The 11,778-nt window shown below is 37.3% G+C and overlaps 1 pseudogene; it reads right to left on the bottom strand.

The window, feature by feature from the left end:
- Window positions 1–4,450: 4,450 nt before the first annotated feature.
- Window positions 4,451–5,740, bottom strand: LOC148169346 (uncharacterized; annotated as a pseudogene).
- Between the last annotated feature and the right edge of the window lie 6,038 nt (window positions 5,741–11,778).

Here is an 11,778-nt window from a genome sequence, read left to right as displayed (position 1 = left end):
TACACATGTCCTTAGTCTTGAGACCGATTGTGTGCATGTGTTTGTTAAGGGGACAGTGTCCTATAAACAGTCCCACTAATATTCTGAGGTCTTTCCTACAGAGTTTCAATAGTTCTTCACTGCGTTTTAAGTCTGGTCCATCAATAAATAGCCCAGACTGTCGCAGTTCAAGCTTTTGCCATTTCTCCTTGTGGAGTGATTCAATCCACTCTTTCAGGAGGTTTTTCTGGAGGGTTTTCGGAATTGGAAGCCCTTTGCTGAGCCTCTTTTGGCTAATCGGTTAGCCCTTTCATTCCCTTCGACCCCTGTGTGTCCTGGTATCCAGCAAAGCACAATTTGTTTGTTGCGTCTTGCCAGATTTTGCAGTGCTGTATGACATTCACTAACAAGTCTTGACGCATGTCTGCATGACTGCAGAGCTCTCAAAACTTCTTGGCTGTCAGTAAAGAAGCAGATGTGCTTATTAACAAGAGCTCTCTGAGTACATTCTGTAACATACTGTATTAAAAGGTTTCTGTTTGAAACACACTGACTGGTATATCTACCCAGTGATGTTGAGACACCGAAATCCGTGCCCCAAATAACAGCTCCAGAGCCTGAGCCCTCTTGTGAGACCGAGCCATCTGCATAACAAATAGTCCAACCCCCTTGAGTTATGTTCTTTCACTCCATTCTTCTCTTGAAGGTATTATCACTTCATATGAGTGATTGATCACAATACTGAGAGCCCTACAATCTTCCCTCATCTTGAAGATGGGGTTGATGTCTGTCACAAGTTGGGCGATAGTTGGCCTTACTACACATGCGTACAGCCAATGCAATATTCTGGGAGTAATTCCCCATGTTTTTCCCACAGTCCTCCTGCACGCCCACAGGGCTGCTGTAGCTTTTCCAATTTTGTTTTGCACATGAGTTTTCCATGTGAGTCTAGAATCTAGGTGGATGCCTACTTGACCACTGTGTAAACTTCTAGTGTCTTGCCAAAGAGTGTTGGGGCCGTATATTGATCCTTTCTTCTCTTGGTAAAGATTACATGACTGGTTTTGTTAGGGTTTACAGATAGTCCTTGTCCTGTGCACCATTTCTCGACCAGCTTTAGAGCCCCTTGTGTGAGCTCTTTAGTCAAGTCAAGAAACTTGCCCTGAACAAGGATTACGATGTCATCAGCATAACCTTGCACATAGAACTCTTCCATGTGCAGTTTATGTATTAAGTCATCCACTACCAAGTTCCACAGAAGTGGAGATAAAACTCCTCCCTGTGGACATCCTTGTGTAGCGGTGACCTTAACCCAACACTTACCAAGATTTGTGTTGATTGATCTGTTTGTTAACATAGCTGGGACCCATTTTATTAATGTTTGATTTCCCCCATGATTCCTTAGAGCTAATTCCATAGAGTCATAGGTTGCATTGTCAAATGCCCCCTCAATGTCTAGGAACGTTCCAAGAGTGTAGTATCCTCCAGTCCATCCAGCCCTGATTCAATCTTCATTACGATTTGATGCAGAGCCGATTCTGTGGATTTGTCCATTTGATAGGCATGCTGGTTTGGATGTAGTGGCATATTGCACAGCAACTTCTCCCTAACATGTTTGTCTATCAGTCTTTCCATGGTTTTTAGTAACAACGAGGAAGAGCTGATCGGTCTGTAGTTTTTACCCTCGGCATATGTTGCACGCCCTGGCTTGGGTATAAAGATAACACCGACTTCTTTCCAGCTACGTGGTATGTAGCCGAGTGCAAGACAGGCTTTGATTAGGTGCAGCAGTGGTGTGGTGAGCAGATCTAGTCCCTTTTGTAAGAGAGCTGGAAATATCTCATATTTATATCATTTTATCCTTTCGTGGGTGATGATTTTAGAAGCAAATCTCCACGCCTCCCGAGTGGTGATGCATTTTCCAATGTTGATACTTCCTACCTCCTTGGATTCCAAGGAGTTTGGAAAGTGAGTCTGTAGTATTAGCCTCAGAGTATCCTCCTCGGAGACCATGTAGTCCCCTGTTTGAGTTCTCAGACACCCCGGATTGACAGACTTGTCTTTTGATAGAACCTTCTGAAGTCTTGCTGCTTGTGGAAAGTTGTTAATCCGCTCACAGTAGTCTCTCCAGCTGTCCCTTTTCCTGCGGTTTACCTCAGATTTGAAGTCCCTTTGTGCCTTCTTATAAAGCTCCCAAGACTCGTTTGTTCCCGCAAGTCTTGCTCTATTCCAGAGTTTCCTTGCGGTTTTCCTTAGCTTACTAACGGGCCAATTTCAAGTTCGGTTAGCGACACTTCGTAGCGACGATTTGGTCCGAGCGTCGCCGAATTTTAGCTACACGATTTCAAGTTGAAAACGTCGCATTTTTAGCGACGATCAGGAGCGACACCTCAGATCGGTGGCGCAAACTCAATACATGAGTTGCTCGCGTAACATCATTAGTGGAAATGGCGGCAGCCGGTCAACAATTGGTTTTGGCGGGCTTCGCCGGTGACCTCTTTCATGGTGAATCGAGTGATTCAAGTGATAATAAAGAGCCGAGATTAGTGAGGCAACCTTTCACAATTCTTCAGATTTCTGAGAGGCTACTTTTTCAACATACCAGGTTAAACAGAGAAGTATTTCACTTTGTTTTAGACCTCATATCTCCACATTTGAGAAGAGACACTCGGAAAGGACGGTACCCGCGTTTAGCACCAATGCACAAATTGTACGTGGCCCTACAATTTTATGCCATTGGCAGCTATCAGTGGTTGGTTGCAAGCAGTGGTCGAATGTCGCAATCACAAGCATGTCAAGCCATTAGGGAAGTTACTGATGCTCTTGTAGTTATATCTCCTCAGTTTATTCATTTTCCAGCTATTGAAGAATATCGAGTTGTGAAGCAATGTTTTTTCAGACTGGGAATGACACGACATGGACGCGGTTTTCCAAACGCTTTGGGTGCAATTGATTGCACACGCACGTTTGCATTCAATCACCAACAAATAGGCCAGAGCAATACTTGAACAGACATCTTTATCACTCAATTAATGTACAATTAGTTGTAGGGTAGGATTTGAATATTTTCAATGCCTTTGCGGAATATCCAGGCTCAAACCACGACTCCTACATTTGGCGAAATTCAGCCGTCCGAAATGGCTTTGTTGATGGAAATTTTGCAGAAGGTTGGCTCGTTGGTGATTCCGGTTATCCCTTAGAACCCTGGCTCATGACTCCTGTTTCCCAAATACAGACTCCCCCCGAGTTGCTGTACAATTCTGTACACATCTCGACTCGCAACCCAGTTGAAAGGACAAATGGGGTTTTAAAAAGTCGTTGGCATGTTTTAGATTCTGCGTTGAAGTACTCTCCAAGAAAAGTTTGTGCAATAATTGCAGCGTGTTGTGTACTTCATAACATCTGCACACGACACAACTTGGAGGTTGAAAACTAGCAAGAACATCCACTGCATGATGACCACGTATGCCAAGACCCCCTGAACCCAAACCATGACATTCTCAGACAAAACCTTATTCATCAACATTTTACCTGAAATAGACTTGTATCCGTTTTTGACGGTGTTCTAATTTAACAAATTTTCACAAACAAAATGATCCTGCGCGGGATTTGGTTTGGTATTTACTGAAAACCTGCTGCATTTCTTGTGAATAGGCGACAACGCACATTCTGAGGGCATGTGCTACCTAATTTTCGACGATTTTTCAAAATTTGCATGTTTTTGTAACTGAAAGACTCTCGAATTCTAAATTTTCCTTTTCCCTGTTTTTTAATGCATTTACCATACATCTTTTTGTAGTTTATTAATCTGTATTAAACAGTTTTTGATGATTTTACCGTGAAGGCTAGGTTTTTATCCCAATGGGTTTTTAGTCCAGCCAGTCCTGTAATGAGGGTGGTCTCATTGTAAAACCTTTTACATTTTTTGAAGGCCATCTGTTTTTCTTTCTGAGCACTTTCAGTACAGGTCGGACGGTCCATTGCTATTTGTTTTCATTCTTGCTGTTAATGTTACCTAACACTAACAATTTTTTACAATTGTATAAATTTTCCACTAGTTTAGTTCACCAATAGAGTTCTCCCTCATATTTGTTGTTTTATTTCACTCTTCCACTAGTGTCGATTTTACCTTTACATGAAAGAACCGAGACCCTTGTTTAACTTTTTTTTTCAAACACAGAAAGTCCTAAGTAACTTTTTGGGTTATTATTTAAAAGAATTTTTTTCATGTCCATGTACCGGTGTTTGTTGCATAACAGTTTTTCTAGTTAAGAATAATTTTCTGTGCACACAAGAACAGGATGAAAGAACTTGCCGACATCGTAATTTTAATATGCCTGTAACCAATTTGACAAAAATAGCAAATGAGAATAAAATCACGAAATGCAAAAATTAATGTTTTATCAATTTAACAATAGAAACAAAATAAAAAAATTTACAACCAAAAAATAACATTCTCGTAATACAGCACTCAATTGAGTCTTCTTTTTTTTTCCTCAATTTTCTCGTCATTGTCCTGGTCCCTTTCCCTTTTCCTTAGAACACTCACCATTTCCTACTTCTCCTCTATATTGCTTAAATTCATTAAGCATATCCTGCAGGAGCAAGTTTTGGTGTCTGAGAGCAGTGTTTTGCTCCCAGAGCAAAGAATTTTGCTCCCGAATCACCAGGATATGCTCTTCCTGCAGCTCGGTGGTTTTCAGCATTTGTTCTGCTGCAATTTTCTTTGTGCTTTTTTTCTTTTTTGGTCCTGCAACTTGTGGAGGCGGTAATTTCTTGTTAGGGATAGGTGAAGGAGCAAAAACTGGTTCTAGATGATAGGTAAAAATAAAATAGGATACATTGTTTTTTGTGCAACAGAAAAATAAATCAACCAGCTATTATCAATGAATTTGATTAAAAATGTAAAAGTGGTTAAAATCTATGATTTTGATTTTATTAGATATTTTTGCAACGTATTTTGTACTTCAAACATTAACTAGGGTAACTGGCCGTTTATGGTTGAATTTAAAATGCAGTTTTTTACCAGTGTCCAATTGGTTTCCAGGAGTTGGGCTTGGAGAATGGTGGATTGGTTCATTTTTGGAGGTGGAGGCAATAGGTTCGTTAATAACTAAAAACAAATTAAAATAATTACAGCAACTGAAAGTTTTCAAATTTTTATTATGGTTTTAATGGCTTATAGATACTAGACCATTGTGATGGTAGTCGAGATTTATGCATCTGAAACAAAAAGTATGTTAAAAGTGATAGTACTTACCATGGTCTCGGAATGTATCGATGCCTCCTTCAATCCCTTCAATGCTTTCTGTGCCTATAAACGCGAGCATCTTTTGATCTATTTCTGTCATCGGGGGGGCCTCGTTCTCCCCTCCTCCCGTTTTTCTGGCCTCGCGTTTATAGGCACTAGCTTTTTGTTTAGTACGGGATTTCAAATCCCGTATTTTTTTTTTCAATTCCTCCACCGTCCTATGTGCTGGGGCCACTGCATTTACATGCTCCACCACGCTGCTCCAAGCCCTGTCGCGATGAAATTGAGTGAGCTTGGGTCCTTTCAATGGGCCCCACAAAATATTCCTTTTCTCCACAATTTCGTCCACCAAAACCGAAATTTCGGTTGACGTAAATTTTTTTGAACGAGTTTTGTTTCTAAAACAAAAAAAATATAGTTAATTTTTACATTCACACACTCATTACTTTTTAAGATATTAAATTCTATCAAATTTTATACAATTTTATGTACTTACGACTTATTTTCCATCGGAAGTTCTATTCGGCGCAATTGAGGTTATAAATTTGAAGTTTTAAATTCACCACTTTGACATTTGTCGTCGCACGAAACGCTGTTCCGCCGTAGCGACACCGTAGCGACGATGAAATTTTTGAACTTAAAATCGCATCGCTAAGGTGTCGCAGCGAAGTGTCGCAAACGAGAGTTTAGCGACGTCGCTAACAACCAACTTGAAATTGACCCGTAAGATTGGTTTTGTTGTCCGCATAATGATCACGACCTGGAAAACGTCCTCGGTACGTTCTTGCTGCTAACGTCAAATTTCGATCGCACTCTTCAAAAATGAGACCAAGACGCATTTCGAGGCATTCTGCCGCCGAGTACTCCTGAACCCTTTTAGACCAGTAGTCTTCAACCCTTTAGTCAATTCCTAAAGTACGCTGAGCCGTTTCTGCACACTAAGTTCAATATGAGTTAGATTTAATGAAGCCTGTCATTCTAACGTCAGTGAAATTTATAGTGGACCAGATTGTTCATACAAAATTCAAAGGAGAAAACTTAAACTGGTTTCTTAGCAACACGCGAGCGTATCCTCCAGACCACAATATAAGGATCAGTATGGACAACTAAAGGATTTTGCATATACCGATTTTTTTGACGTTTGCGCGAGTATTGGCGGTCCTTCAAGGATTCTCTAAGCGGTGGCGCCAGCTATTTTAATTGCGGAATAAATCCAAACACGTCGTTTTAATTGAAAAGACACTAGAAAAGTAACTTATTGTGTAGGTATCCAAAAACTAGGCGATATTTTTCCAAACAATAAATTTAAGTCCACGATTAAACAAAGGTGGTGGCCTCTAGTGTTCAGAAAACCAATAATTTGTTTGGCGCGAAAGTTTGTTTTGAATTGTGCCATGTTACTGTTGGAAAAGTCATATTCGACTTGTTTGTTTTCATAAGGTTATTGGGGCACAGAAAAAACACTGCTTTTAATTATAATTAACTAATTTACTATCGCATTCAACAGTAGCGAGAAGGACCGCCAACGCCGTTGAAGGTCATGAAAAGCTGCGAGTCAACTTCACAGGGGCCGACATGAATTGTCCATACTGATAGATCCTTATATTGTGTCCAGACCACCTCCACGCGGCCTTGTGATTGGTCAACTTTGTCATGTCTTTTCTCAGTTGGAGCTGTAACTTTTTTTTCAGCAATTTACACATTTACACCTTTTCCCGATATCACCTGTTTTCGGCTGGGCATGAGTTCTGGGACAGCCTGTATTTATTTTGAAATCGAAGACTTTAGTTTCGCCATGAAATACATTTCTTTTTATTTTTCCGTACTCAGTGGAAGATCCACATTGAAATCCGTCACGACATAAGCCACAGCAGCCCATATAATTGTATTTTTAACCAAATCTTTTGGATTTTCCACGTCCAAATTATCAGCATTTTAGAGATGATACCTGAAGTAACACTTGGAAGAGAAACATGAGACTGTAAATAAAATCATAACATGTGATCATTTTATTTTGTGATCTAACAGGGCTGAGATTTTGATTCAAGTCATATCTGAGAGTTACTTTACCAAATTCGACACAATCTCAAATTTACGCTTCATATCAAAAACTTTCTGCTGGAGCGTTAAGCCTGTAATAAATTTCTGTTCAAAGTGTTTTAATGACCAATTGAATGTAACAATGATTATTTCATAACGGATTGTTAGAGTACCATCAATTTCAAAGTTTGTCGCCTTTTCCAGGTTCTAACCTAAAACTGACAAAATTGTTGGTGGAAAACCTACGTTAATGTAGGTCAAAACCGCCTGGATCACAAATTAAAGTGATCACTCCGTATTTCTGAATATACTTTTATTTTTAGAAAAAGGATTAACTATCTAGCTATTTTTCAACCTTCAGTTGGAAGGAATTCCGAGTCGCTACTTTCTTCTGAGGATCTGTAACAATGAATGAATAATAAAATTAAAATTGTTTTTTTATCTTATGATTCAAGGGACCCCAAAGCCGCTATTAGACTTTCCCCACTATGATTTACTGGATCTATTCGTAAATAGTTGGCCTTTGATAGTAAATGTAACCTCGTTACCAGGGCCACGCACGATTCGAGTACTTTTTGTTATCATAAAAATAAGTTTATCATTCCCGTTTATGCGTCCATCTGTAGCCACTATTCTGCACAATGTAGGCAAACCTGCACCATACGAATAAGTGGCGTAATAATGAATGGCATTTTATTTCTTTGCTCTCTCAACTTACACTGAAATGCCTGCAGTTGTTTTATGCGTGAAATTTTTACACCGTAAAGATTTTCTTCCATTTTGGCTATCTATAATAAGCATAAATTTCGACCCCGAACAACCATCGATGTCGAAAATAAAAAGAGAAAGAGGTAATTAGCAACCCCTGATCCAAATACACAACGTAGGGTAAGTGAAGATTTGATTTGACTTCGGTGATAACCACGCGGACCCGTCAGCCAACACTGCGGTGATTAAACGCACCCCTTTAAGGACCGCGAAAAATAGTGTCTCACTACAATACCAACGGGTTGCATTGTACATTTGCTATTTCGATAGCAAATAAAGAACCTACAATGACTGATGTTTTTCGGTCGCAACTTACGGTACTCTTTGTACAACCCAATCCCATTTGCTTCAGAAGTCACAGTAAAAACACGCTTTTTGTTGGTCTTCGTTTTATGTAATGTTCCACCAAAACAGATTCCGCTCCTTCTATATCATCAATTTTTAGAGAACATAACTCTTCCCTTCGGCAAGCTCCATTTAAAGCAAAAATTATAGCCACTTTTATTAATAAGAAAGAATCGTTTTGAGCTTTATTGGGAAACTTCATAATATGCCCACACGTCAAAACTTTGGATTTTTTCGGTTCATAACTTTTATTTTGTTTTTTTGGGAAGGCAATCAGTTGCCGGTATGAAGAAATTACGCCTTAATTTATATGTATAGTGCTTGTAAGCATGGAGTAAATTGATCACATTTTTGATGCCTTTAAACTCTCTGCAAAAATACATAACAAAATCTAATTTAAAAATGTAACATTCCTACCTTTTCCCAAAAAAAAAACGCTAAGAAGGCATTCTCGCTAATTGCCTTTGCATTTTTGCCTTGTCCCCATTGATTAAATTGTTTGTAGGTTTTTAAATATTTTTTTCTTGATTTACCAAGAAGCACATTTCTAACTGTTTCTCGTGCAGCTGCCGCAATTTCCCGTTGAAAATCTTGAGAATAACTTGCACAATCGTTCATTTTGTCGGGAAATTTTTGCTTATTGACTGGTTTTTACGGAGGTTTGCAATTATTTTATCAATGGTTTCTACGTTTTGCACCTTGATGGTTCTTTAAAAAACTGTTCGATTTTAGCCTTTCCATCAAAGATACAAAAAAATAGCATGTTGTACTTCATAGAAAAGTGCGTTTTCCAGCTCGTGTAAAATTAATCCACTCGCCACGCTCATCAATCAAACCTTTTTAACTCCCTGGAAAACTAACACTTCTAAACTTTTAAAGCAATCTACTATTTCACCTGTTTGGTTACGTTTCAAAAAAAAAACTTATTTTTTGGATTTAAACGTTTGTGTGAAAATATTGACAAGCATAGGTGACAAGAATTTAGACCAACGTACTCGTCAGTCTTTAATTACATAAAATAGTTTTACGGCTCATTGAAGTAGTGTTTTTTTAGGATATGGAAATAGTGTTATCTACGACGTACGGTCAGTCGAGATTTATAAATTATGTTAAACAATCTTTTGTGCCATTACTAATAAAGCGTAAATAAAATGTTTATTTTAAATTTGGTTCTGTGATCAAAACCATAAATTATTTCAGTTGACTCCACTTAATAGGAACACATTGAAAAAATGTATTTTTTCTATAGTAGCTTTTAAAGTGTGCTTTATTTCTCAAAAAATACAAGGCTAACTTGCGTTTTAACATCAAGAGTAGATAAAGTGCTACTTTAATATGAAGGGTAGATAAAGTGTTTTAAATTTTATTTAATTTTTACATTAATTTAAAGTAATGGTAACATTAATGGTACAATTCTCGTTTCCTCAAACGTTTAATATTGTTGAAATAGAACTTGCATTCATGATTTCGTCGTGAGTTATCTCTACAGATGATGAAGTGGTGTCTGAATTTGTGACTAAATCTTCGCAAAGAATCTGATTCCAAACTGCATTTTTCTGGATACGGACTCTTCTATGTAGTTTTCTGCTACCGAGGATGATTTCCATCCGCCTATTCTTTTACCGGTGATGAGATCATCACCCTTGTTGGCTAACATTATAGCAGCCAAGCGGCGAAATGCTTCAGGGTCTGACGGCTTTAGAAAATTACCAATCATCTTCGAAATCTTGTATAATGTATTGGCTGAACGATACACTTTTTCTGTCTGTAGTTGACGAAGAATTTGTGAGGAACGTTTTTAGGACGCAAGCTTGAATATTTTCGTACGATTTCCAAAAAACTAACTCCACATTCTTTATCGGTTACACAAAACGACCGATCTTTCTTGGTTTTAGTGTCAATAAGTGAAACAATAATTACTGACTGTCGATCCTCAATGTTGGAAACTTGTAACTTGTACAATTCATCTGATCTGCAAGCCCAGTGCAAGGCCATTACAGCAACAACCTGAAAATTTAAAACCCAATTTTACATTTTATCCTATCCAATAAATCTACTACCTTTGCTAATAAATAGTCATCATCTGACGCATCTAGCAAGAATTTAATATTCTCATTTGGCTCAAAGATCTTGGATTTCTTGGGCTTTTAGCCTTCACTTTGCTTCTTTAGTAGTGAAATTAGTTTGCAATATCTGAAAGTTATTATGACATTACGTTGACACTACTATTTTAAAAACATCTTACCTTGAAATGTCGCAGTTTTCATTTACCAACAATGTGCTTTTTAGCATTGAGTAATAACACCATAAACTTGAAGGTTTGACTTTTTTAGACTTTTGAGAAAAATGTGCAATGAGCACTTTCTCGCTAACCCCACTTTTTTTTTTCTACTTCTCCATCTTTGAAAAGTGTTGTATTCTTTTTCGTATATTAGGCGAGATTTTTGAGGCAACAGCTTAATTACAGCAGTTGCAACTTCTTTCTCTACGTCTGCTGGAAGTTCTAATTCGATCTCGCACATGGTAGTTTTCGGGATTTTTGAAAATGAAAAATTTGTTTACAGCAACAGTTCCATAACAACCAACATTGGGTATTATGATACATTTTTTTAATTAATAAATTTAAATTAGTTTTTCTTTAAAAGCTGCTATAGAAAAAAATAGTGTATTATACACGACGATAAAGGATCTTTAATCATCTCGTGAAGTTAATCCACTCGTGTATTAACTATTTTCACTCAATGGTTAAAGTGGTCCTTTATCGTCTTGTATAATAAATAACTATTAATTTACTATAAACTGATAATTTTAAAATTTTTCTAAATGTCTTAGTGTCTTTTAGGTGATACTCAACTTTCTTATTTTAAATTGAAACCCATACTTTTTTTTTCATAATTTGGAAGATATTAATTTTCTTGATTCAGAAATGTGTAATATGTTCTACTTTTACCAAAAATATTTTTAAAAAAATTATCAAAATTGAAAAAAAAAATAAGCAATAAAAGTTAATAAAATCTAGGTGGATTGTGTCAAATAAAAGAATGCCGTTATTGTAATGTCAAAAAGCAGCAAATAACTGAAAGGATTGGCATTTTTTTTTTAATTATCAATAACAAAAGACAATAATAATTACAAATCAGAAATAACAACTACCTAATTTAATTAAAATACTGTTGAAACGCCATCCCGTTTTTTTATTGCACAATTGACACCTACGAGAAATGCACTGTGCATTGTAAGGTGTAGCCCCATCTTGTTGAAAGAAAACTTGTTCTTTCTGTTATTTGCTGCTTTTTGACATTACAATAACGATATTGTGTTATTTGACACCAAGCACCTAGAATTTATTAACTTTTATTGCCTAATTTTTTTCATTTTTGATATATATTTTTTTA

Source organism: Gnatocerus cornutus, chromosome 8, assembly GCF_029298725.1.
Source record: "Gnatocerus cornutus isolate USDA-ARS CGAHR chromosome 8, icGnaCorn1.1, whole genome shotgun sequence".
Classification (NCBI taxonomy): Eukaryota; Metazoa; Arthropoda; class Insecta; order Coleoptera; family Tenebrionidae; genus Gnatocerus; species Gnatocerus cornutus.
This window is presented reverse-complemented; position numbering and strand designations above follow the sequence as displayed.